Source organism: Saccopteryx bilineata, chromosome 2, assembly GCF_036850765.1.
Source record: "Saccopteryx bilineata isolate mSacBil1 chromosome 2, mSacBil1_pri_phased_curated, whole genome shotgun sequence".
Taxonomy (NCBI): Eukaryota; Metazoa; Chordata; class Mammalia; order Chiroptera; family Emballonuridae; genus Saccopteryx; species Saccopteryx bilineata.
Window position 1 is genome coordinate 313,595,345 of NC_089491.1, and position 26,965 is coordinate 313,622,309.

Consider the following 26,965-nt stretch of genomic DNA (forward strand, 5'->3'; position numbering starts at 1 on the left):
CTGTCACAATTTGGGGGAGCATTGCTACTGGCATCTAGTGAATAGAGGTCAGGGATTCTACTATACATACATTCTACAATGCACAGGACAGGCTCCCACACAAAGAATTATCCAGGCCCAAATGTCAATAGTGCCGAGGCTGAGATTGTTTTAAATTCTGAGTCCTATAGGAAAAGTTTGCTTCATGGAGACTGATCTGATATTTGCTTTCATATTTTCAGTTAGAAAAAAGAGAATTTGTTATACTGTATTTTATAGTCCTCATTATATCTATTTTCCCAAGTTTAGATTCCAAGAGCAACATTAGGGTTAGAGAAGTAAAGGAGTTTCTCTGAAACACACCCATTATGACAAATTTCAAAAGTGCAAACTTCTCCAATCTTTCAGTAATGTACTTCCAGGGGCCTTTGTTAGAAACAAAATGCAGTTAATCTCCAAATGATAAGGAAGCAAATGATGATGCAATGTACACTAACTCTTCTAATGGAAAAAGCAAAGAAGGAAGGAAATGAAATGGACTATGATCGCTGTATCGGCTAGAGCAGGGGTAGTCAACCTTTTTATACCTACTGCGCACTTTTGTATCTCTGTTAGTAGTAAAATTTTCTAACCGCCTACCGGTTCCACAGTAATGGTGATTTATAAAGTAGGGAAGTAACTTTACTTTATAAAATTTATAAAGCAGAGTTACAGCTAGTTAAAGCATATAATAATTATTACTTACCAAGTACTTTATGTTGGATTTTTGTTGTTTGGCAGAATAAATTTTTTAAAACAACTTACTATAGTTAAATCTATCTTTTTATTTATACTTTGGTTACTCCACTACCGCCTACCATGAAAGCTGGAACGCCCACTAGTGGGCGGTAGGGACCAGGTTGACTACCACTGGGCTAGAGGATATTCTAGCTATCACTCAACAAACTAAATCTAAAATATTTCTGCCTGGCTGGGCGGTGGCGCAGTGGATGGGGCGTTGGACTAGGATGCAGAGGACCCAGGTTAGAGACCCCGAGGTCGCCAGCTTGAGTGTGGGCTCATCCGGTTTGAGCAAAGCTCACCAGCTTGGACCCAAGGTCACTGGCTCGAGCAAGGGGATACTCGGTCTGCTGAAGGTCCACGGTCAAGGCACATATGGGAGGGTAGTCGGTGAATAACTAAGGTGTTGCAGTGAAAAACTGCTGATTGATGCTTCTCATCTCTCTCCATTCCTGTCTGTCTGTACCTATATATCCCTCTCTTTCCATCTCTGTAAAAAAAAAAAAAAAAAAGATAGCCAATAAACCTAAAATATTTCCAAACAACGACTCCAGATTGTCTAAAGGCTTCGTAACAGGCATGTTTACTGTACACACATGCCCAGTGTAAACACCCTAGAATTTCAGGGCTAAGTGATATACTTCTTAAAAATTTTAATTTATTGATTTAGTGAGAGAGGAAGGGAAATAGACAGAAACATCAATCTGTTCCTATATGTGCCCTGACTGGGGATCGAACCAGAAACCTCTGTGCTTCAGGGAGATGCTCAAGCCATCCGGCCAGGGCTCAGTGATTCACTTTTATTTATCTCAAATCAACTGTACATTGGATTATGGTTCTGAAGTGGAGATGCATAAATAGAAAGACTTAAAGCAAAAGATATATACAAAATAATTCAAGCCTGACCAGGCGGTGGCACAGTGGATGGAGCGTTAGCCTGGGACGGTGAGGACCTAGGATCAAGACCTCGAGGTCGCTGGCTGAGCACAGGCTCACCTGGTTTAAGCTTGGAGTTGCCAGCTTGAGTGTGAGATCATAGACATGGCCCTACGGTCGCTGGCTTGGCTGGAGCCCCATGTCAAGGCACATATGAGAAAGCAAACAATGAACAACTGAGGTTCGACAATGAAGACTAGATGCTTCTCATTTCCCTTCCTGTCTGTGTCTGTCTCTCTCTCTCTTAAGGAAAAAAAAAAGATATATTGTGATGCTAATTTTAGGTAATTTTCTTTCTTGATATTTATTTCTAATGTTAATAACAATAATAGTAGAATACTAGCAATATTAATATTGTTTATGTAATAAAAACTGTCTAAATTTCAGTAAGGTATCTACATTAAAATATTTTTAAAAAATTTTTTTAATTCATTTTAGAGAGGAGAGGGAGAGACAGAGAGAGAGAGAGAGGGGAGACAGAGAGAGAAGGGGGGAGGAGCTGGAAGCATCAACTCCCATATGTGCCTTGATCAGGCAAGCCCAGGGTTTCGAACTGGTGACCTCAGCGTTTCCAGGTCGACGCTTTATCCACTGTGCCACCACAGGTCAGGCTTAAAATAGTTTTTATGAGACATAAGTAAAACAATTTTTATAGTGAGATATTAAAATATAGGAATCTCTATTTATAAGATTATTCAATTGCAACACTGCTTCTAATTTTTTTTCAAAGATTTTATTTATTCATTATAGAGAGGGGAGAGAGAGAGAGAGAGAGAGAGAGAGAAAGAGAGAGAGAGAGAAGGGAGGGAGGAGCTGGAAGCATCAACTCCCATATGTGCCTTGACCAGGCAAGCCCAGGGTTTTGAACCGGCAACCTCAGCGTTTCCAGATTGACACTTTATCCACTGCGCCACCACAGGTCAGGCACTGCTTCTAATTTTTTAAAAATGGAAAGAACCTAAATATCTGTCAACAGTGCATAAGCAGCATATTTACACAATGGAACAGGATACAGCTGTTTAAAAACAAAACCACCTCAGAAGTTCTCTGAGTAATAATGAGAAAAATCTTCAATATATTAAGTGAAGAAGAATTAAAAAAAGCATATACAATGTATATGGCAAGATATTATTTAAATAAAAAAGAGTGGGGGAGAGGAGTAAAGAGGGACAAATAGTCTGACCAGGCAGTGACGCAGTGGATAGAATTATCGGCCTGGGATGCTTAGGACCCAGATTTGAAACCTAGAGGCTGCCCCCTTGAGCTCGGGGTCATCTGGCTTGAGTGTGGGTTCACCAGCTTGAGTGCAGGGTTATTGGCTTGAGGCTAATGTCTGTGGCTTGAGCAAGGCATCACTGGCTCACCTAGAGGACCCCTCCAACCCCAGGACAAGGCACATATGAGAAAGCAATCAATGAACAACTAAGGTGCCACACAAGTTGTTGCTTCTTATCTCCCTCCCTTCCTGTTTGTCCCTCCCTCTCTCTCTCTCTCTAAAAAAAAAAAGGGAGGGACAAATATACGGTGATGGAAAATGATTTGACTTTGGGTGATGGGAACACAACATAATCAACAGTTCAAATACTATAGAAACGTTTACCTGAAACCAATGTACTCCTATTTATCAGTCACCCCATTAAATTTAATTTCTAAATTAAAAAAAAAGTCACCTAAAAAATTCATGAGTAATGATTTTAAATTGAGTTAGCAATGAGGTATTTTAGAATAAATGTTTTGATTTTTATACTAGCAAATTTCAGGTAAGGGATGCTCTTCTATGCTGAAGGTTAAATCACCCTTGACTATGTCTTTATAAAGTGATTTACCAGACATTGGGAAAAATAAACTTCTTTCACTGTGGGGTTAACAAATACTTACTTCAGGGCTTTTGAAGAGAACTTGAAGCATAAATATAATTTGTTGTATGTTTTGGTCCTGACTTTGTTTTATCTCAAATAAGTAATAAATTCAAATTTTCTTTTAAAAAAAGGAGAAAAAGAAGTCCAATTTGCTTGTAAAAAGGTAAAAACAGGGTCAGGCAAAAGTGGGTGTATAGTTTTGAGTACATAAAAGTTTGTTCTTGTACTATTATTTATTAATTATTGTATTATTTTCCATACAAACAACTATAAATCTGCTTTTGCCCTCCTCTATATTTAGAATATGTAAAAACTGGTATCACTAGTTGCCTTCAGAGATAAAACGGGTTCCTTTGGGGACAGAAAAAGAGGGAGAAGGGTGTCTTTTACACTTTTTTGAATTCCGAACCAGGTTGCTATTATCCAGGCAGAATAAATTTTCAAAATTTAAATCCATAAACCTGTCCCTGCCAGTTTGCTCAACAGATAAGAGCGTCAGCCCAGTGTGTAGTCATCCTGGGTTTGATCCCTGGTCAGAGCACACATGAAAAACCACCATCTACTTCTCTTCCCCTCCCTCTCCCCTTATCTCTCTCTCCCCCTCTCTTAGCCAGTGGCTCTACTGGTTCAAGCATCAGCCCCAGGCGCTGAGGAGAATAGCTTGGTTAATTCAAGCATTGTCCCCAGAGTGGGGTTGCTGGGTAGATCCCAGTTAGGGCACGGGTAGGAGTCTGTCTCACTACCTCCAGTCCTCTCACTCAAAAACAAAACAAAACAAAAAAACCCCAAAACAAACAACAAACAAACAGAAAAAACAATAAACCCCTAGTGAGCCATAAAGTTAGCAAGTAATTATTCTGTAAGAATATCACTGTATGAATTATTCTGTATGTGTATTTCTCTATATAGGACATTCTTTTATTTATTTATTAAAAATAAAAATAAAAACATTCATTTTAGAGAGAAGAGAGAAGGGAGGAGGGAGGAGGGAGGAGCAGGAAGCATTAACTCCCATATGCCCCATGACTGGGCAAGCCCAGGGCTTCAAATCAGCGACCTCACCGTTCCAGGTCAATGCTTTATCCACTGTGTCACCACAGGTCTCCATACAGGAAATTCTGATGCATCAAATTGTGTTATACTGGGTCCCCAATTCAAATAATAAATCTACCTCCAGAATGTTTGAGAAACCTTTTGGTTTCTCAGGTAAGTACCTTTCACATAACATTCTATACAGAAAAAGATAACATTGTTTTAAGCTTATAAAAGTCTTTTTCTCTCAGCCCACGTTTCCTATCTGTAAAACAAAAAGCATAAACTATAGTAGTGTTTTCCAGACATTTGTTCCCCTATGGTAATACAATTTTTACCAAGCTAAGAGCAATTTATAATACTAACAAATAAAAACAAACAAACAAACAAAAAACCCTGGCTGGTGTGCAGCCATGGCTTGGTTCAAGTGCATCAGCCCCAGTTGCAGAGGATGGCTCTGTGGTGCCTCTGCTTCAGGTGCTAAAAATAGCTCGGTTGCTAGCATGGCCCCAAATAGGGTCTGCCTGGTGGATCCCAGTCATGGCACATGGCTACCGGTCGTGGCACATGTGGGTTTATATTTCCCCTCCTCTCAATTGAAAAAGAAGAAAACAAAATAAACAAAAAATAATAGGGTTGTGCTGGAAATGGCAGGAGTAAGGAGCATATATACTTCAAAGTTCCTTTTCCTCTAGCTACTAAAATACATCAGAAAATATCTAGGACTCCAAAAAACTCAGGTAACCATGAAAGCAATAGTGAACATTAACTGAAGACTTTATTGTTAAGCGTGTTCAATGTGCTTTATTTGACTTAACTCATTTTATCTTCATAACAATACTATGATGTAGGTAATATTATCTCTAATTTACAGACAAGGAAAAAGTGGCAAGTATAGAAAAATGGTTAAAAGCATGGACTTCAGAATCTAATTGCTGGGATTTGAAACCTGGTTCTTCTACTTAATAGACGCATAACCTTGAGCAAGTTACTTAAACCTTGTATCTGTTTCCTCATTTCTAAATTGGAGATAATGGTAACATCTAAAGCATGAGTTTAAAAGCTTGGTATACTAACACAAATTTCAGTTCTTCCCTTTTAAAGAAAATTATTCACAGATCATTATGGTTATATAGCATTTTCCATAAACTGTCAAATGTAAAGTCAATCCTGGAGCTACTCCAGAAAACTTTACCTTTAACAATTTCTTTTAACATTTGAAACTTTATTTTACAAGTTTATATTGAAGAGCTTTTCCTATTTATATATATTTTATTTCTCTTTCTTTTTTTAAAAAAATTGCTTTTTAGAGAGACCAGGAGAGGAAGGGGGCGGCTTTCATTTGTTGTTCCACTTAGTTGTGCATTCATGGATTGTTTCCCATCGGTGTCCTGACCCTGTTGTTTTCGGACAACACTCTAATCAACCGAATTACTGGCCAGGACCACGTATATTGTATTTAGATAACATCCCAGCAATGGAGAACCATAAAATAAATGATTAATTGCTTCTATTCCAGTGGGGAAGTCTTGAGAGCAGCTTAGACTGCTTCTGGACAGCAATATCATATAGCCTAGCTGTCTGTTTACAGCTTGAGGACTGATGCCAGAAGACGCAGAGCAATAAAGAAAACACAGACAGACCTTGGAGATATTGAAGGTTTGGTTCCAGATCCCCATAATAAAGCAAGGAAAGGGGTCCTCAGGTTACAACACAGTTCCATTCCTAAGACAGTGATGTAACCCCAATTTTGGTGTAAGTCGAAACACACCCTAGCCTAACACAAATGAAATACTAGAGATTTTAACAGTCCAAAATGGTGTAGGTAAGTGTACTGGGGGACACCAACTTCCTCACTCATATAACATGTTACTGCATATCCTTCTGCTGTGCACAACCAAAATAGTTCGCGCATCTAGTCCATAAGTAGGAAGTTAATGGCATAAGCTAAAACACTCACGTATCAATAGTTCAAGTTTTTTTTTTTTTTTTTTTAATTTTTTGTTTTTCAAAAGAGGGATAGAGCCTGACCTGTGGTGGCGCAGTGGATAAAGCGTCGACCTGGAAATGCTGAGGTCGCCGGTTCGAAACCCTGGACTTGCCTGGTCAAGGCACATATGGGAGTTGATGCTTCCAGCTCCTCCCCACCTTCTCTCTCTCTGTCTCTCCTCTCTCTCTGTCTCTCCCTCTCCTCTCTAAAATGAATAAATAAATTAAAAAAAAAAAAAAAAAAAAAAAAAAAAAGAGGGATAGACAGGGACAGACAGGAACAGAGAGAGATGAGAAGCATCAACCACTCGTTTTTTTTTTGTTGTTGCGTGTTGCAACATCTTAGCTGTTCATCGACCGCTCTCCCATATGTGCCCTGATCGCGGGCCTTCAGCAGACCGAGTAACCTCTTGCTGGAGCCAGTGACCTTGGGTTCAAGCTGGTGGGCTTTTTGCTCAAACCAGATGAGCCCGCGTTCAAGCTGGCGACCTCGGGGTCTCGAACCTGGGTCCTCTGCATCCCAGTCCAACGCTCTATCCACTGCGCCACCACCTACCTGGTCAGGCAATAGTTCAAGTTTTAATGGGAGTGCCTGACCAGGCGGTGGTGCAGTTAATAGAGCATGGGACTGGGACTCAGGGGACCCAGGTTTAAGCCCCGAGATCATCAGCTTAAACATAGGCTCATTGAGCTTGGTGTGTGGGTTTGCTGGCTTGAGCATGAGATCATGAACATGATCGCATGGTCGCTGGCTTAAGCAAGGGGTCACTCACTCTGCTGGAGCCCCTGGGTAAGGGCACATGTGAAAAAGCAATAGATGAACAACTAAGGTGCCTCAATGAAGAATTGATGCTTCTCGGCCCTCGCTGGTTGGCTCAGTGGTAGAGCATCGGCCTGGTGTGCAGGAGTCCTAGGTTCGATTCCCAGCCAGGGCACACAGGTGAAGCGCCCATCTGCTTCTCCACCCTTCCCCCTCTCCTTCCTCTCTGTCTCTCTCTTCCCCTCCTGCAGCTGAGGCTCCATTGGAGCAAAGTTGGCCCGGGCGTTGAGGATGGCTCCATGGCCTCTGCCTCAGGCACTAGAATGGCTCTGGTTGCAACAGAGCAACGCCCCAGATGGGCAGAGCATCGCCCCCTGGTGGGCATGCCGGGTAGATCCCGGTTGGGCACATGCAGGAGTCTGTCTGACTATTTCCCCGTTTCCAACTTCAGAAAAATACAAAAAAAAAAAAAAAAAAAAGAATTGTTGCTTCTCATCTCTCTCTCTACCTGCCTGTCTGTCCCTATCTCTGTCTCTATATCTCTCACTAAAAATAAATAAACAAACAAACAAATAGTTTTTATGGGAGTGAGCATCATAAAGACTAAATGTCATATGTCGAGACTGTCATAACCCAGGGACCCCTTGTATTGCAATAATGCGAGTCGTAATCTTTTTGCTAGTGGAGAGTGTTGCCTTCCATTATGTAAAAAACGTAACACCTCTAAAGCGAAGCATAATAGAACAAGTTATGCTCGTACTGGAAATCTAGGCAGCTTTGTTGAGTGCCTATAATTTTCTTTCAGAAAACTTTCAGTTAAACCACACCCTCGTTTAAATTAAAGCACAAATCACAATCCAAGATTTAGTACTTTGGAGGTTAGCCATGCTCGTCTTTCTTTCTTTCATTGATTGAGTTTAGAGAAATGGGAGAGGGGGAGTAAAGGAGAAGCATTCGTTTGTTGAGAAAGAGAAGCATTCACTGGTTGCTTCCAATATGTGCCCTGAACAGGGACTGAACCTGCAACCTTGTTTCAAGACAACATTCTAACCAACTGAGCTAACCAGCCATGGCCTCCCCTTTCTATATTAGTTTTCTATTGCTGCTGTAACTAATAAATGTTAGAATAAAGAAAGCGGACTGTGGAGACAGGTTCAGGGGGTTACAAACTTAGTGACATAAAACAATACAAAATGTCATTTTAGAGTTCCCTGGTTTAGAAGTCCAAATCAAATTGTCTGTAGGGTTGTATTCTTTCTGAAGGCTCTAGTTGAGGCTCTGTTTTATTATTTTTCTTTGAATTTTAGAGGCTCCTCTTTCACCTTCAAAACCTGCAATAGCTGCTCAAGCCTTTATCACACTGCATCACTTTGACACTTCTCTCTACCTCTTCCTTTTCAGAACTCTTAATTACAGTCGGTTTATCAGATAATCCAGGATAATCTCCATAGTTTAAGGTTAGCTGATTAGCAACCTCATTTCCCCCTGTACCTTTATGTATTTATTTTTATTTTGAGAGTATGTTTATTAAAGCTTGACAGTGAAACAAGGAAGGGCTTAGGACAGAAGAAATAAGAGGAGAGCCTAGCAGGGCTGCTTTGGCTGTCTAGAAATGTTCTAGGAAAGAAACGAGCCTAGGCGGGGCTGCTGTCAGTTCACTGGATAGTCAGAAGAAAGCGGACTTTGGAGACAGGTTCAGGGGGTTACCCCAGGACGAGCTGCTGCTGCCCATGCTCCCCTGGCTGCAAGCCTCTTGGGGTCCATTAGTTTGGGAGGTGAATGACTGTGGAGGAAGAAGAAAGGGAAAGGCAAAGGTGTGCTCCTAGGAGGGAGAGTGCCCCGTCTGCATCCTTAATTCCTTCATCATGTGATAACAGTTACAGGTTTCAGGGATTAGGACATGGACATCTTTGTTTAGGAACCATTGTTTTGACTTCCATACCTTCCTTGGTTCAAATAATTCAGCATGCATTCTTGCAATAAGGTCATTTTACTAAGCACCTAATATATTTTAGTCTTGATAGGTACTGGGGCATACACAAAAGAACAGAATACTACCTTATTTGCTTATACTTAGCAGACAATTCATGAATTAGTGCAGTTACTGAAAGCTAACTGAAGGCAGAGACCATAAGTAACCCTCTTTATATACTGGAATGATGAAAATTTTAAATTAAAAGTCTATTTTTCTTTGTAGCATATGGAATTATATTACTGATGAAAAACTGTACCATGAAGCTTGGACTGGATTGCTCAGATGATTAGAGCACCATCCTGAAGTGCAAAGTTTGATCCCTGGTCAGAGCACATATATGAACACATAAATGTTCCTATCTTCCTTTTTTCATTTCTTTCTGTCTCTCCCTTCTTTCCTTCCCCTCTTTCACTTCCTTTCCTCTTTCTTTCTTTCCCTTCCTCTCTCTCTAAAATCAATAAAATAAATGTTAGAATAAATAAGTAAATTTAAGATTGATGTCAATGTTTATGGCCTACCAATTAAAAAAATCTTTTTTCCTATGAAGGCAATGTGGTATAGTCAAACAATTTAGGCTTTTAAGAGACAGGCAGGCCTGACCTGTGGTGGCGCAGTGGATAAAGCGTCGACCTGGAAATGATGAGGTCGCCGGTTCGAAACCTTGGGCTTGCCTGGTCAAGGCACATATGGGAGTTGATGCTTCCAGCTCCTCCCCACTTTCTCTCTCTCCTCTCTCTCTCCCTTTCTGTCTCTCTCCTCTCTAAAATGAATAAATAAAAATTGCCTGACCTGTGGTGGCGCAGTGGATAAAGCGTTGACCTGGAAATGCTGAGGTCACTGGTTCAAAACCCTGGGCTTGCCTGGTCAAGGCACATATGGGAGTTGATGCTTCCTGCTCCTCCCTCTTTCTCTCTCTTCCCCTCTCTCTCTCCTTTCTAAAATGAATAAATAAATAAAAATTAAAAAAAAGAGACAAGCAAACTAAAGTGTAAAATAAAGTTGGTGGACTTCTCTGAGCCTCAGACTTCTCATCTGTACAATGGGGATAAGGTGATCTCAAAGTGTTGCTATAGGCCCTGGCCGGTTGGCTCAGTGGTAGAGCGTCGGCCTGGTGTGCAGAGGTCCCGGGTTCGATTCCCGGCCAGGGCACACAGGAGAAGTGCCCATCTGCTTTTCCACCCCTCCCCCTCTCCTTCCTCTCTGTCTCTCTCTTCCCCTCCCGCAGCCAAGGCTCCACTGGAGCAAAGATGGCCCGGGCGCTGGGGATGGCTCCTCGGCCTCTGCCCCAGGCACTAGAGTGGCTCTGGTCTCAACAGAGTGATGCCCCGGAGGGGCAGAGCGTCGCCCCCTGGTGGGCGTGCCGGGTGGATCCCGGTCGGGCGCATGCGGGAGTCTGACTGTCTCTCCCCGTTTCCGGCTTCAGAAAAATACAGAAAAAAAAAAAAAAAGTGTTGCTATAAATATTAAACAGGAACACATGCTCTCCTGGCAAGGTATTCCACAAATGTTAACTCTCTTTTCCTTTTATTTTTGAGAGAGACAGACTGACAGACAGCGATGAGAAGCATCAACTTGTAGTTGTGGTACTTGCACTTTAGTTGTTCTTTGATTGATTGTCAGTTATGCCTTGATTGGTGGCTCCAGCTGAGCCAGTGACTCCTTGCTCAAGCCAGTGACCTAAGCCAGTGACCACAGGATCATAGTAATGAGCACATGCTCAAGCCCACAATGTTAGGGTTTGGAACCTGGCACCTCAGCGTCCCAGGTCAATACTATCCACTGTACTACCAGGAAATTCTCTTTTCCTTTTCATATTTAAAGTACCTAACATTTTTATTTATTTATTTATTTTTACAAGGACTGAGAGAGTCACAGAGAGGGATAGACAGGAAAGGAGAGAGAGATGAGAAGCATCAATCATCAGGTTTTTGTTGTGACACCTTAGTTGCTCATTGATTGCTTTCTCATATGTGCTTTGACCTCGGGCCTTCAGCAGACGGAGTAACCCCTTGATCGAGACAGTGACCTTAGGTCCAAGCTGGTGAGCTCTGCTCAAACCAGATAAGCCCGCGCTCAAGCTGGCGACCTCGGGGTCTCGAACCTGAGTCCTCTGCATCCCAGTCTGACGCTAGATCCACTGTGCCACCGCCTGGTCAGGCTAAAGTATCTAACATTTATTTCAACATTTCCATGACTCTTTGTGCAGGAGACTACAAGAGAATATAAAAGAAATGTTAGCCATTCAAATTAAAAACGTGTTGGTGGGGTAACACACTTGCATTTGTAACACATAAAGATCAATGTAAACCTAAACGGGCTCCATGAAAGAGTTGGAACCTAACACATGATTAGGAAAAGCAAATATACAGTCAGGTAATCAAAACTGATTTCTTCTTTAGCTTAAAAAAAAAATAAAGCAGTCAAACAAAACCTGATTCATACATTGAAGTATGCTAAGGGGGAAATTTAGGAGTGTCTACTTGAACTTTACAGTTTGACTAGGCATTTGAGATCATTCTTGTATAGTGATTTTTAAACTGTTTCTTGGATCCCTAGAAATCCACAGATATCGAAGGAAAGGAAAACCCACAGAAATCTCTTACTTAATTTATTCTGCATTACCCTTTGGGTGAAACTAAAAACTACTAGATTATACAAACTTTGGGATTATCCATGTATTTTAATATAGCTCTCCTGAATTCAATCATTAAGAAAGAGTAAATGTTGGCCTGACCTGTGGTGGCGCAGTGGATAAAACATTGACCTGGAATGTTGAGGTTACTGGTTCGAAACCTTGGGCTTGCCTGGTCAAGGCACATATGGAGGTTGATGCTTCCTGCTCTTCCCCCCACCTTCTCTCCCTCTCCCTCTCTCTCTCTCTAAAATGAGTAAATAAAATCTTAAAAAAAAAAAGGATATCGACTTAAAAAAAAAGAAAAAGTAAATGTTCATGTTCGTGCAGAACTTTGAGAAACAAGTATCACTAGCCACATAAATCTGATAGGTCTGGTTTTGCACTGTTTTAGCAACGATTTGAAAGAATAGGACACAAACTACCAATTACACCTACAAACCTTATCAACATCAACACTACTCTGAAGAACAATAACATTTCATACTCTGCACTTTGCTGTGTCTAGGCGATAATTCTACTTTACATATGCTAATATGCAACTAAGAAAATAACTTTCTTAGGGACATACAAGCCATGGAAGATCGAGTCAAGAACTGAACTATTACTATACTACTCACAAAAATTAGGGGATATTTTATAGCTTCACATTCATTTTGAAATATTCCCTAATATAGTTTCCTCATTCTCTAACATCAGGTTGAAAATGTATCATCCATCCATGAGGAACGAGTAGCAGTACACGAAAACATCGCGTAAACACAGTGATATGAAATTTAAGAAATCTAAGCGGGGTTTAAAAAAAGAGAAAGAAAAAAAGAAAGTGGACCACTGCGCGGGTTTTTCCTTGGGTCCCAAGCCCGCGACACTCAGCCCGGAAAAAAAGCCCTCTATAAGGGTCGTCGGCCCTATTTAGTTCACTTCCTACCTCCTGGAAGTTCGAAGTCCCGCTCCCTTCCCTCACGAGTACAACCCTTGTGCTGGTTCATTCCCTTACCGAGTGTCGCGGTTCAGTTCTACTAACGCGGAGACCAGCAGTCCCTGGCTCCACGGATCTTGTCCCGCAACGGAGACTCGAGCTCGCTTCTTACAGCAGGAAACTATTCAACGCGCAGCCGCCGCGGCCTCCAACCACCGCCCAGCAGAGGGGCGCCAAGCCGCCCCCAAGCTGCTCACCGCCGCCGGGGGGCGGAGGAGGGAAGTGAGCCGGGACGCTGCGGTGCCGTGGCCAGGGGGGTAAGTAGTCATAAGTCTCTGTCCACCGCTCGGGTTCTTACAGTCATAACGGCCTGCTGTGCCTATTTCGCTCATCCTTTTCTCCCCCACTCCTGCGGCCAACGGAATGGAACAGGCCCGCGGGGGCATTGTGGGAGGCGCACGCGCGAAGGGTGGAGGGAATGTGGGGGGGGCGGAGCAGGAGGAGGCGGTGGCGGCCGTGGCGGCTGTTGGTGGCAGTGGGGGCGGAAGGGGGGGGAGAAAAAGAAGAGGAGGTGGAGGTGGAGGAGGAGGAGGAGGAGGAGGAGGAGGAGGAGGAGGCTTGGGCTCGCGCTGCTGGAGGTACGCGTGAGGGCCCGTGCCAGAGCCGGCTTGACAGGGGCCGAGGGGAAGCAGGGGACCGTGCGAGGACGCGCCCCAGAGCGAGCGCGTCCGGGCTGGCGGGCGCGCAAGGCGACCAAAGGCGGTGGTTGGTGGGAGCAGCGAGCGACGAGCCCAGCTACATTCTGGCGCGTGCGGCCGGACGCTCGCGCTCCGCCGCTGGAGTCGGGTGAGGGTGGGGGCACAGAGGAAGAGAAGGCGAAGAGGGAGGAGTGGGAGGTGGGGGGTACGAGGAGCTCTTCGCTCCGTCCCTCCCTCCTTCCCGAGGAGCTGCCGCCGCCGCCGCCGCCGCTCCACCGCCGCCGCTCCGCCGCCATTTTGGTTTCGTTTTGCGGAGGGGGAGACGATCCCTGTCTCGGTTGCTGGACCCACCTCCCCTCAGCTTGCCCAGCTTAGCCCCACGCCTTTCCCTTCTCCTCTCGTATTTCCGCAAGTCCGCTCACCCGCAGGCCGCCTCTTGACAAGCGGGAGGGATCCGCTGTGGACCAAGGGAAGCGGAGGAGCCTGGTGGCGGCCGTCCCCTCTTCCCCACTTCCCTGCACTCTCATCTCTCTCGGCCTTGGCCTGTGACGGTGAGTAGAACCGCCTGGGGAGGTCTTTGGGCCTAAATACTTCCTCAGCTACTCAATCCTTGGCTTTCTGGGCGCTCCTGTCATCTCCCGGATCTGTATCTCCAGGAGAGCGGTGGTAAGGATGGGGGAGGGGAGAGTAGGAAAGGGGATCCTGAGTTTACCGGGAAGTCCCTCCTGTCGGGGGTGAAGGGGTGGCCCTGACTGGCGGGCTCCTGGCTTGGGGGAGGGGGACGGGAAAGTAAGCGAGTGGAGGCGGAGTTGGCTGCGCCCCTGACAGGTTTAGTTTGTGTGTTGGGTAGGCATGATTGGAGCATCCCCCAAGGTCCAGTTTGTGTCTGAGGGATACGACTAGCTGGAGAGGTGATTTTCTGAGGGTAGTTCACCTATACAGTCAGGTCTGTGGTGTTCCTGACACGCTGAAATGCGTGTAGGAACGACAGGATGATCTGAATGTTTTAAGTGTAATAAATGTTACTGGTTAGTTTGTAAATGGAAAAACATGTTTTTGGTCTAGAAGACAGATGGCCTGTCGGTGTATAGCGGCTGTTTGTGTGTGTATGCAAGGAAGGAAACTATTCCGGAAGAGTTTGCTTGTATGTGTATAAGGGTGATGGAGTTTCCTTATAAGTTTAGCTTATTTTTAAAATAAAACTTGGGATGTGCCGTGGTGGTTGGTATGTGTGTGTATATTTTAGGGTTTGGGAGCGCCGTATTACTTCTTGTTGGGAAAGAGCAGTCATAGCAGTAGTACTTTAGATATACTATATACTGTGTATGCATGGGTTCAGGGATGGGAGAAACTTGTCATAGCCAGTTGTGGCCTTAAGAATACTTTGTTTTTCTGAAGAAGGTGAATCGTTTAAATGTGAAGGCCCAGACCATCTTTAACAGAACAGTTATTGTGAATGTGTCAAGAGTGCATGGCCTTTTTGTGGACCTTAGTTTTTTCAAACTGCACTTTCAGTTTTTTTGTGATTCTAAATACCTGTGAGAACAGTAAGATAGATGTTTCCCTCTATTTTACAAAATAAGAAATTAAGGCATAAAGAGAATTTTTCCAAGGTCACCTGTTAAATTGAGGACAGAGTTTTGAACTATAACCCAAGTATTCTGACCACTAGTCCAGTAGTATATTTACCATATAGTGGAGACTCAGGAGGTCTTTGTCAGGCAAATCTGAGTTTATTGGAAAGATAGGGGCATATGTAAGCGGATAATGTATTTGGTACAGATCAATTGTGTCAGACATGTATATGGAATGTAAGTTATCCTGTATGAAAATGTCTATCCATGACTATATTATTTTTTGTGGAGAAAACAGAGCATTTCTGACACTTAAGCTTGTGTGTTTGAGAAAGGGATGTCTTTCATAGCTTAACTTGTACCAGAGCAGCTGCCTGGGGGCTGACTGCTTAACTTTATATTTTTCTTTCAGTTTGACAGCTTAACCTTAAATCTACAGGATGAAGGATCTTCTTTCATTCATTCAACAACTATTTATTGAATAATTGCTCAATAAATGGTCCTGCATTAGACTAAAAATAATCAAGGTGACCCTTTTGAAACTTTGGATATATATGAAGGGAGACTTGTCTTGACAGTGATTTGTATTAACTCAAGCAAGGCAGACAAATCAGTGTGGAATTGAAACTAGAAAGCATTCCTAAAAAGTGTCTTTAGTTGGGAGGGAGTTTAGATCTTTTAAACATCTTAATATGGAAGGATACAAGTGTATTTAATTATCTAACAGAGTAACCAGGTAGTGATAGTGTGCCTTCTTTTGCCCCCCTCTCCTTTTTTTGCATTTATAAGTAAACTGGTTTTGGGATCTGGAAATTGTTCTTATAAGTGCTTATGGATATGGAAACTTTGGCTAGGCTGAAGGAATTCTTCGAAAGACTAATTTTATAGTAAGGATCCCCTCTATGAACATGAAGGAAAAGACTTGAACAAAACCAACTTTATATCTCTGGAAAATGAAATGTTTTTTGATGTGCTAAATTAGTGGTTCTTAAAGGGTTTTGGGGGACACATCCTTCTGTGAATCTATTGAAAGACCCTTACTGTAGAAAATGAGCATAAGCAGAACCACACAAATTATGCACACAATTTCAGGACTTAAATTGTAATGAAATAGAACTAATTTGTATTCAGGTCTCATTTGAAAGCCTTTTTTAAAAATAAAATAGTTGTGTTTGGGGGTGGAGATGCTAGTATGAGTTAAAATGAAAGATTTTGTGACAATATTTGAGCATACTGACAGTAAGAATTTGAAGATCCATGTTTTTTATTTTTTTTTATTTTTAAATTTTTATTTATTCATTTTAGAGGAAAGAGAGAGAGAGAGAGAAGGGGGGGAGCAGGAAGCATCACCTCCCATGTGTGCCTTGACCGAGTAAGCCCAGGGTTTTGAACTGGCGACCTCAGCGTTCCAGGTCGAAGCTTGATCCACTGCGCTACCACAGTTCAGGCCATGTTTTTTATTTTTATTTCTTTATTTTTACGTGAGAGGAGGGGAGATAGGTAGGCAGACTCCTGCATGCGCCTCCACAGGGATCCAGTGCTCCAATCTGGGGCCAATGTTCCAGTGCTGTGCTATTTTTTAACGCCTGAGGCTGAAGGGCTCCGAAGGAGCTATTCTCAGTGCCAGGGGCTCATGTTCTAACCCAGTGGTCCCCAACCTCCGGGCCAAGGACCGGTACTGGTCCATGGGCCATTTGGTACCAGTCTGGAGAGAAAGAATAAATAACTTACATTATTTCCTTTTTATTTATATTTAAGTCTGAACAATATTTTATTTTTAAAAAATGACCAGATTCCCTCTGTTACATCAGTCTAAGACTCACTCTTGACGCTTGTCTCGGTCACGTGATACATTTATCCATCTCCCCCTTAAGGCCGGTCCGTGAAAATATTTTCTGACATTAAACCGATCTGTGGCCCAAAAAAGGTTGGGGACCACTGTTCTAACCAGTTGAGACACTGGTTGTGTCAAGGGAAGAAGGAGAGAAGGAGGAAAGAGAGAGGGAGAAGCAGATGATTGCTTATGTGTGCCCTGACTGGGAATTGAACCCAGGACGTCCATATGCCAGGCCAATGCTCTATCCACAGAGCCATTGGCCAGGGCTTATTTTTTATTTCTTTGCATACTTATTTGCAGAGTCTTAATATGTGATTCTGAATTAGGTGATAAGAGAATGTAGCACAAATGTTTATAGTTTTATTCTTTGTCATTATCTTTTTATTCTCAGATTTCTGTCTTTTCAGTTTTGTATTGGGACTGAGGTGTTTTTGAAGCTCATTTCTTGGAGTTTATCTTAATTATAACATTATTGAGTTAATTCTGTGCAAGGGACACAACGATGAATAAATACATGGCTTCCGCATTTGGAGAGATTCTAATCCAATTGAAGCTGTGAATTGTATGATAGTATGGGGCTTCCCAAAAGGGCAAGGAGTAGGGACCATATTCCTAGAAGTTAAGGTTTCATGACTTAATTGCAGAGTTTTTGCTACCACTTATTCTTTGGAAGTTATAAAAAGTCTTCATGCTGTAAATGCAACTTTGTAGCTAAAAATGTGCTTTGGTAGCAAATAATTGATCACCTGATGTATTTGGATTGAGAAACTCTGGTTTGAAAGGGAGACAGACATTGGTTGCATTTCTTATCTTGTATTGGATGTATTTCTAATAGTAAGCTTATGTGAAAAACATCTTTAATGTTATTTTCTAGAAAATACTTCTGGGGTAAATTCCAGTAGTTATTTGACACACTACCCATGAATCTAGTACCCATGAAATTAAAAATAATAACCACATTTTTAAAAGTACAAGAAATTGGCCCTGGCCGGTTGGCTCAGCAGTAGAGCGTCGGCCTAGCGTGCGGAGGACCCGAGTTCGATTCCCGGCCAGGGCACACAGGAGAGGCGCCCATTTGCTTCTCCAACCCTGCGGTGCTTTCCTCTCTGTCTCTCTCTTCCCCTCCCGCAGCCAGGGCTCCATTGGAGCAGGGATGGCCCGGGCGCTGGGGATGGCTCTGTGGCCTCAGCCTCAGGCGCTAGAGTGGCTCTGGTCGCAACATGGCGACGCCCAGGATGGGCAGAGCATCGCCCCCTGGTGGGCAGAGCGTCGCCCCATGGTGGGCGTGCCGGGTGGATCCCGGTCGGGCGCATGCGGGAGTCTGTCTGACTGTCTCTCCCTGTTTCCAGCTTCAGAAAAAATGAAAAAAAAATAAAAAAAAGTAAAAAAATAAAAGTACAAGAAATTCAGAACGTTGTTTTAATAGGACAGATTACAGGATTCATCAAGATAATGGAGAGATCTTGAGGAAAATGGTCAGATTACTGTGATGGCCTTTGTGTAGGAATGTCAAACTTGTGAAAAGTTAGATTTTCTTTAATTTTTAACTTGGATAGTACTTTCTGGTATTTTTAAAACATGTTATGTGTGTATGTATCTGTGCATTTAGATACATATGTATATATATATAGTCTCTTCTATATATGAGATACTGTACTTCACAAAAAATAATGCTTCTAATAATCACAAAAAATTATTGAGGATTTTAAATATCAAGAATGAAAGCAATTTTTATGTCCTATTGAGTTGTATTCTAAAATACAGAATATTACTGCCCTGGCCACTTAGCTCTGTTGATTGGAGTGTTGTCCTGATGTGCCAAGGTTGCAGCTTTGATCACCTGTCGGGGTACATACAGGAGTCAGGCAGTGAAGGCATGGATGGGTGGACCAACAGGTCGATTTTTCTCTCTCCCCTTCCTCTTTCTCTAAAGTCAATTAAAAAAAATTTTTTTTTTCTTTTCGTATTTTTCCAAAGCCAGAAACGGGGAGGCAGTCAGACAGACTCCTGCATGCACCCAACCGGGATCCACCCAGCATGCCCACCAGGGGGTGATGCTCTGCCCATCTGGGGCGTCGCTCTGTTGCGACCAGAGCCATTCTAGAGCCTGAGGCAGAGGCCACAGAGCCATCCTCAGCGCCAGGGCAAACTTTGCTCCAGTGGAGCCTTGGCTGTGGGAGGGGAAGAGAGAGACAGAGAGGAAGGAGAGGGGGAGGGGTGGAGAAGCAGATGGGTGCTTCTCCTGTGTGCCCTGGCCGGGAATCTAACCCGGGACTCCTGCACTCCAGGCCGACGCTCTACCACTTAGCCAACCGGCCAGGGCAAAAATATTTTTTTAATAAAAGATTTACAGAACAGAACTTTTCTGTATCTTGCAAGGGACTGTGGCAGTACCACTTGAGGCTTTCTTCTAAGTCTTCCATACCCTATGAATAAAAAATTGGCCACATTTAATCCTGCCCAAAAAGATCTGCACACAGTGAAGTTTTATCATATGTGTAGGTGGTATGTCTCCAGTTAAATAATTTCATATTGCTATTTAAGTTATGTGTGTTGGTCTGAATCTCTTAGAGGTAATAATATATAGCCTTACTGAAATCCACTGTGAGGTCTACTTTGTGTCTATCTTTTGGGAGCATGAGAGGGGAATGAAAACAGTGTTTGTTTTGTTTTGAACTTTATTGTAGTCCTTTTTTCTTTAAATTTGTAATGTGATTTTTAGTTTTTTTTTTAAGACGGAAGTGAGAAGAATGAACTTATAATTGCTTCACTCTAGTAGTTCATTGATTGCTTTTCATATGTGCCTTAATGGGGAAACTTGGGAGGCCCAAGCTGAGCCAGTGACCCCTTGCTCAGGCCAGTGACCTTGAGTTTAATCCAGCAACCTTAGGCTTCAAGCCAGTGACTGTGCTCCAGCTGGTGAGCCTGTGCTCAAGATGACAACCTTGGGATTTTGATTTTAGTATATGTGCTGCCGAAGCGAGCACAACCTTGGGATTTTGAACCTGGGTCCTCAGTGTCCTAAGTTGACGCTCTGTCCTCTATGCCACCACTGGTCAGCCTGATTTTTTTTTTAAAATTTTGTATTCTTTTGTAGTAGAGGTTAGATTTTCATAGTTATGATTTGTCATCTTACTTAATAATAACTGTCAATCTTTCATGTTTTAGAAATCACTTTTTTAGTGACTTCCTCATTGGGGGTGTTTATGGCAGTGTGATATTGACACAACATAATAAATGATGGCTTCAAGTAATGACAGAAAGTTAACATAACCTTACTGCTATTTCAGAGTTGAACATCTTATTTATGTTTGTAGAATATAAAATTATTTTTAGCATTGTTTTTACTTTTTATAGTTTTAGTCATTTGCTCTTACACATGGAAGTTAGTAACAGGATTGTATACTTTATTCATTAATTGTGTTGATATTTTAAATGTAAAAAATTTCAAACATATATAGAGATAAAGAGAATAGTATATAATGCGTTCTCATGAATTCAGCACCCAGCTTAAGTAGTTATCAACACCCAGTTATCACACTATATCTCCATCTACTATTAGCCTCTCTCCCTTTTCTCCACTTTATTTGAAGCAAATCTTGAAGACATATTTCATCCATAAATAAGGGTATTCATTTCAGTTTTTTTACTTTTTTAATTTGAAGGGGGGAATGGAGACAGGGACAGACAGACTGGAAGGGAGAAAGATGAAAAGCATCAACTTGTAGTTGCTGTACTTTAGTTCATTGATTGCTTTCTAGTTGTGTGTTGATGGGGGGTTGCTCCAGCTGAGCCAGTGAGCCCTTGCTCAAGCCAATGACCTTGGAGCCAGGACCTTTGGATTCAAGCCAGTGACCATGGGGTCATGTCTGTGATCTCATGTTAAAGCCAGTGAGTGACCTTGCGCTCAAGCTGGTGAGCCCACGCTCTGTGCGGCGGCCTCGGGGTTTCGAACTTGGGTCCTTAATGTTCCAAGTTGACACTATCTACTGTGCTACCACCTAGTCCGGATCATTTCACTCAAATGGGTTGTTTCTTCATAGTTAGATTTATATAATTTTAAAAATAAAGTGTATAATAATATTTGGAACTGAACTATTTTACCAAATATTTCTAATTTATATTACCTGTTAATAGGGATTTCCTTTGCAAGTTAAGAAATGAGCTAAATTAGAAATTAACCTCACTGCTTTTAGATGTTGGCACTGAAAAATGCAAGTTAGTTCCTATGTTTGCCGGTAAAGCTTATCATCTCTTTCAGTTTTCTGTTTTGTTGGTGTTATTTTTAGTCATGAAGACAAGATTCTAAAAACATTTTCTAATTCCTCTTAGATTGTCTTGATTTTCCTAACTGGATCTAGTTACTACAAAGAAATCAGATAAATCTGGTGATGTTGAACAGAAGTTGAAATTCGTCGAAAATCAGTTTGTTATTTAAAGAGTATAAAATGCACATTATTAGGAATTTTGAAGTTAACTGTGGACATTTGAAAGGCCATACCATTGCTAAATAAACCATGTATGTTGCAGACAATGGTTAGCATGATGAGTAGAAACATTTATGAAAGAGAAAGTAGATAGTCTTTTTAAATTTCAAAATGAATCAAAGTACTATATAGAGATTTCAAGTGCTTACTAGTAAAATAGAATTTAGATACATACTCTTTTTTTCCACAAAAGGCTGACAGTTATAATTAAGATGAATGTGAATTCCATCATTAGTGAAATTTTGGTTAACTTTTGTTATATGCTACAATCCCATGGTAGATAAATCATGAATTTTTTATTTAATCTTTTTGTTTTATAATTCTATCTTTTCCACACTTGATACTTCTCATTCAGTTTTTTTTTGTTATAAGGCTCCAGGCAACAGTGCATCTGATTATAAAGTATCCATATCATGGCTTCTTGGTGTAAATGACATTATTTAGAATGTGGAGGAGTCATTCGTTATGATAAGATTTCTTAAATTCAGCAGTGCTGAAAATGAAAGCTCCAGAGTTAAAGTATTTACCAACATGAGACTGATGGGGCTAAATGGAGAGAATTTGAGACTGTCTTTGAGAGAAGAAACTGCTAACTATAACATTTGAGAAGATAGAATGACTTAGTCATGTATAATTATTTAAAGTATAAAGTTTTTCAAAGAAGGTTGGAAAATATAAATCTCAAGAAAAAGAGGTTCCACATCAAGCTAAATGATAGCAAGTTGGGAAGTTCAAGTTATGCAGAGCTTATAAAAGAATAAAGAACCATCACCTCGAAACTGCAATGAATTAGAGAATACATATAATTTTTTTTTTTTTTTACAGAGACAGGGACAGATAGACAGGAACGGAGAGATGAGAAGCATCAATCATCAGTTTCTCGCTGCGCATTGCAACACCTTAATTGTTCATTGATTGCTTTCTCATACGTGCCCCGACTGCGGGTCTTCAGCAGACTGAGTAACCCCTTGCTCGAGCCAGTGACGCTGGGCTCAAGCTGGTGAGCTTTTGCTCAAACCAGATGAGCCCTCGCTCAAGCTGGTGACCTCGTGGTCTCGAACCTGGGTCTTCCACATCCCAGTCCGACGCTCTATCCACTGTGCCACTGCCCAGTCAGGCCATATAATTTTTTTAAGCAAGAGAGAGAGAGAGAGAGAAAGAGAGACAGAGAGGAAGAGAGAAAGATGAGAAACATCAGTTCTTTGTTGCCTCACCATAGTTCATTGATTGCTTTCTCATATGTGCCTTGTCCCCTGGGCTCCAGTGAGCCAGTGTTCCCTTGCTCAAGCCTATGACCTTGGGCTCAAGCCAGCGACCATAAGGTCATGGCTGTGATGGCTGTGATCCCATGCTCAAGACAGGACCCTGTTCTCAGCTGGTGAGCCCGTGCTCAAGCCAGCTACTTCGGGGTTTTGAACCTGGGTCCTCAGCATCCCAGGCCGATGCTTTATTCACTGTGCCACTGCCTGGTCAGGCAATGAATTAGAGATTTAAGTTACTTTTATTTGCATGTGTGTTTGTGTACCTTTAACTTTAAGGAAAAAACCTTGAATGAATGTAGAACAAGGTCAAGGTTACTTTTGGTTAAACAAGTATTTCTTTCATTTGTTTGTACATTCATTTATTTATCATCCAACCAACTAACATTTTTCTAGTGTTTAATCCATTCCCATTTATGTGCTCAGGTATTGGGAAAGAAGACATGATTATTATTATTATTATTATTATTAGCCTTAGAGAGTTGTCAGTCTAGTAAGAGGAATGTCTTGTTAACAAACATATTTCAATATACTGGATAACACAATTCTCCCAGACAGAGAGGAGAGAAAGTTATTAAGTCTGTGGAGAGAAAGAAGAGAATAGGGATGCCTTCCTATGAGTAGAAAGAGCCAGGCTTTAAAGAATAAATATGAATTCATTAAGGCTTAGGGCATTTTATGTAGAGGAAGATCATCTGCAAAGGTATGAAAATGAATATAACATAACAATGAATTCAAGTGACTTTAATTTGGATTTCATTCTCCTTACAATCTTCTATGCCAGTGGTAGTCAACCTGGTCCCTACCGCCCACTAGTGGGTGTTCCAGCTTTCATGGTGGGTGGTAGCAGAGCAACCAAAGTATAAATAAAAAGATAGAATTAACCATAATAAGTTTTATAATTTGTTCTGCCAAACTTAGCGAAAATCCGACATAAAGTACTTGGTAAGTAATTATTATTATATGCTTTAACTTGCTGTAACTCTGCTTTATAAATTTTATAAAGTAAAGTTACTTCCTTACTTTATAAATCACCATTACTGTGGAACTGGTGGACCGTTAGAAAATTTTACTACTAACAGAGATACAAAAGTGGGCGGTAGGTTTATAAAGGTTGATTACCCCTGTTCTATGCTCTAAAAGATTGGCCTTTTTAGTTAGACATCATCAACAAAATCACTACTGCCCGACCTGTAATGGTGCATTAGATAAAGCGTTGACCTGGAATACTGAGGTCACTAGCTTGAAACCCTAGGCTTGCCTGGTCAAAGCATATACCAGAAGCAACCACTACTAATTGATGCTTCCTGCTCCCTCCTCCTCCCCTCCCCCTCCTCCTCCCCTCCCCCCTCCTCTTCCCCTCCCCCTCCCCCTCCCCTCCCCCTTCCCCTCTCTCCTCCAAAAATCATTAAAAAAAACCTTTAAAAAATCAAAATGAAACTGTTTATATACACTCTACTTGGACAAAATAATATTTGGTTTATAATTAAAGGTCATTTAAAGTTTTTTGGGTATTTTTTTGGTGAGAGAGAGAGAGATAGGAAGGGAGAAAGATAAGCATCAACTCCTTGCAGCACTTTTTTTTTTCTTCTTGCAGCACTTTTAGTTGTTTATTGATTGCTTTTTCATACATATCTGCCTTGACTGGGGAGGGGCAGTTGAGGGGTTCCAGCTGATCTAATGACCTTGGCCTTCAACCTGTGACCTTTGGGCTTATGCCAGGGATCGTGGGGTCATGTCTGTGATCCCATGCTAAAGCCAGCAATCCTGTTCTCAAGCTGGTGAACCCACACTCAAGCCAGATGAGCCTGTGCTCAAGCCAGCAACCTTGGGATTTTGAACCTGGGTACTCAGTGTCCCAAGCTAATGCTTTATCCACTGCACTCGCCACCTGGTCAGGCCATTTAAAGATTAAAATGAAGAGCCTGACCAGGTGGTGGCGCAGTGGATAGAGCGTCGGACTGGGATGCGGAAGGACCCAGGTTCGAGACCCCGAGGTCGCCAGCTTGAGCGCGGGCTCATCTGGCTTGAGCAAAGAGCCCACCAGTTTGGACCCAAGGTCGCTAGCTCTAGCAGGGGGTTACTCGGTCTGCTGAATGCCCACGGTCAAGGCACATGTGAGAAAGCAATCAATGAACAACTAAGAAGTCGCAATGCGCAACGAGAAACTGATGATTGATGCTTCTCATCTCTCTCCTTTCCTGTCTGTCTGTCCCTGTCTATCTCTGCCTCTGTTAAAAATAAATAAATAAATAAAGTTAAAAAAAAAAAAAAGATTAAAATGAAGAAAATAATTGGTTATATTTTCATTTAGAACAGTTTTACTAGTGTACACCTTACTCCTTCAGCATTTTATTTAGTCTTTGAATTTGCTAGATACCCAGCCAGATAAAAAATGTATAATTGTTTTTTATTTTTTTATTTTTTAGATTTTATTTATTGATTTTTAGAGGGGGGTAGGGGTGTGGAGGGAGGAGGATTGGGAAGCATCAACTTATAGTGGTTGCTTCTTGTATGTGCCTTGACCAGGCAAGCCTAGGGTTTCAAACTGGCGACCTCAGTATTCCAGGTCGTGGTTTTATCCACTGCACCATCACAGTTTTTCTTGATAATGAACAAATCTCCCAGCCTACATATTGATTTAATTTCCCACCATTTGTTGAAAATCTCAAATAGAGATTAAGATCGTGGACTTGGAAATCAGATTGACTTGGCACAGATCATAGTTTTGCTATATACTGATGGTGTAGTTTTGTTTTTTTTTTTAAATGAGAGGAAGGGAGGTAGAGAGACAGACTCCCACATGCGCCCTGACTGGGATCCACCTGGCAGCCTCTGTCTGGGGCAGGTGCTCTGCCCATCTGGGGCCATGCTTACAACCAAGCTATTTTTAGCACCTGAGGCAGAGGCTCTACAGAGCTGTCCTCAGCACCTGGGTTGATGCACTCAAACCAGTTGAGCTATGGCTGCGGGAGGGGAAGAGAGAGAGAAAGGGACTGGGGAAGCTGATGGTTGCTTCTCTTGTGTGCCCTGAATGGGAATTGAAACTCAGACTTCTACATGCCAGGTCAGTGCGCTGAGCCAGTCAGTGCTCTATCTGAGCCAATCGGTCAGGCTTAGTGGTAGAGCCAGTTGGCTAGGGCCAGGGCCTGATGGTGTAATCTTTGGCAAATATTTATGAATATTGGTTTCCTTGACTATAAAATAATGGTTATATTTACAAGGTTTGAGGATTATATGAGGTAATATGTGTAAAGTGCTTAGCATAATGTATATCCTATAACAAGTGCGTAATACATGTTTGTTATTTTTATTTTTCTTATACCCTGAAAAGAGAAAAATAAATATTTTTTCTAGCAAAAGGTTAGAATGTCAAAGTACATTTTTTATAGTATATGTGTTAAAAAGAATAAAAAAGCTTGACTAATGGTGAAACACAATGGATAGAGCATCCACCTGGAAGGCAGAGTTCTCTGGTTTGAAATCCCCATGTCACCAGCTTAAGCAGGGGATCACTGGCTCAGTTTGAACCCCCCGGGTCAAGGCACATATAAGGAGCAATCAACAAATAACTAAAGCAGTGGTTCTCAAACTTTTTGAAGTCAGGTGCATTTAAAATCCTACAGATAATTGTAGGCACACTATATACAAATTTCTGAGAAATGTTATAATAATTAAGTCAAATATTAAAGAAAAAACATGAAGTCCAATCGTGCTTTTATGATAATTAAACGAAATAAATATGACAAAATTAAACTTATTTTGACATTAAAAAACATTTTTATGTTATATTTTTTGAGTTATGCTTTTTAGAATTTGTAAAAAAGAGGGGTTAAAAATAAAAAAGTTATCTTTTTATATATATAGATACATTCTTAGTAAGATTTAGTAAATTCGGCAGGTCTCGGTGCGAATGTGTTAAGTTTTTTCATTTTTGTGTTTATGAGAAACATGAGCCTGATGTGTTCTTGCAATTTCTTCAATGTTTGGGCATATATTTGAAAGGCAAACTCTCATTTCCTCATCAATACATTGAAGAATTACTCTCTTTTTACTCTTAATTGTGTTGAGGGTAGAAAATCCTAATTCACATAAATAGATGTTGAAAATTGAAGTAAAATGTTCAAAGCTTTTTTAGATTTTGCTACATATTCTTTCATAGAAATCCAAAAGGCTTCAAGAAACAATTCCTTATTTTAATCATCAATCCACGATCAGTGGATATAGCTGCCAGTTCTTCTTCTGTTAA

General features: G+C 41.6%; 2 protein-coding genes across 12 annotated transcripts in view; one reads left to right on the forward strand and one right to left on the reverse strand.

Moving 5' to 3' along the window:
* The window catches only part of DAP3 (death associated protein 3), a 69,551-nt gene extending 55,442 nt beyond the window's left edge, over positions 1-14,109 (reverse strand). For 4 of the 8 annotated variants that reach the window (XM_066261910.1, XM_066261907.1, XM_066261906.1 and 1 more), the window contains exon 1: positions 12,940-13,287. The gene's annotated coding sequence lies outside the window, so the exon portion shown is untranslated. Of the gene's footprint in view, positions 1-12,939; positions 13,288-13,981 lie in introns of those variants that run through there. The other 4 variants (XM_066261908.1, XM_066261903.1, XM_066261909.1 and 1 more) reach the window with 2 other exon arrangements.
* The window catches only part of ASH1L (ASH1 like histone lysine methyltransferase), a 319,672-nt gene continuing 306,156 nt past the window's right edge, over positions 13,450-26,965 (forward strand). For 2 of the 4 annotated variants that reach the window (XM_066261891.1, XM_066261895.1), the window contains exon 1: positions 13,976-14,110. The gene's annotated coding sequence lies outside the window, so the exon portion shown is untranslated. Of the gene's footprint in view, positions 13,500-13,975; positions 14,111-26,965 lie in introns of those variants that run through there. The other 2 variants (XM_066261892.1, XM_066261893.1) reach the window with 2 other exon arrangements.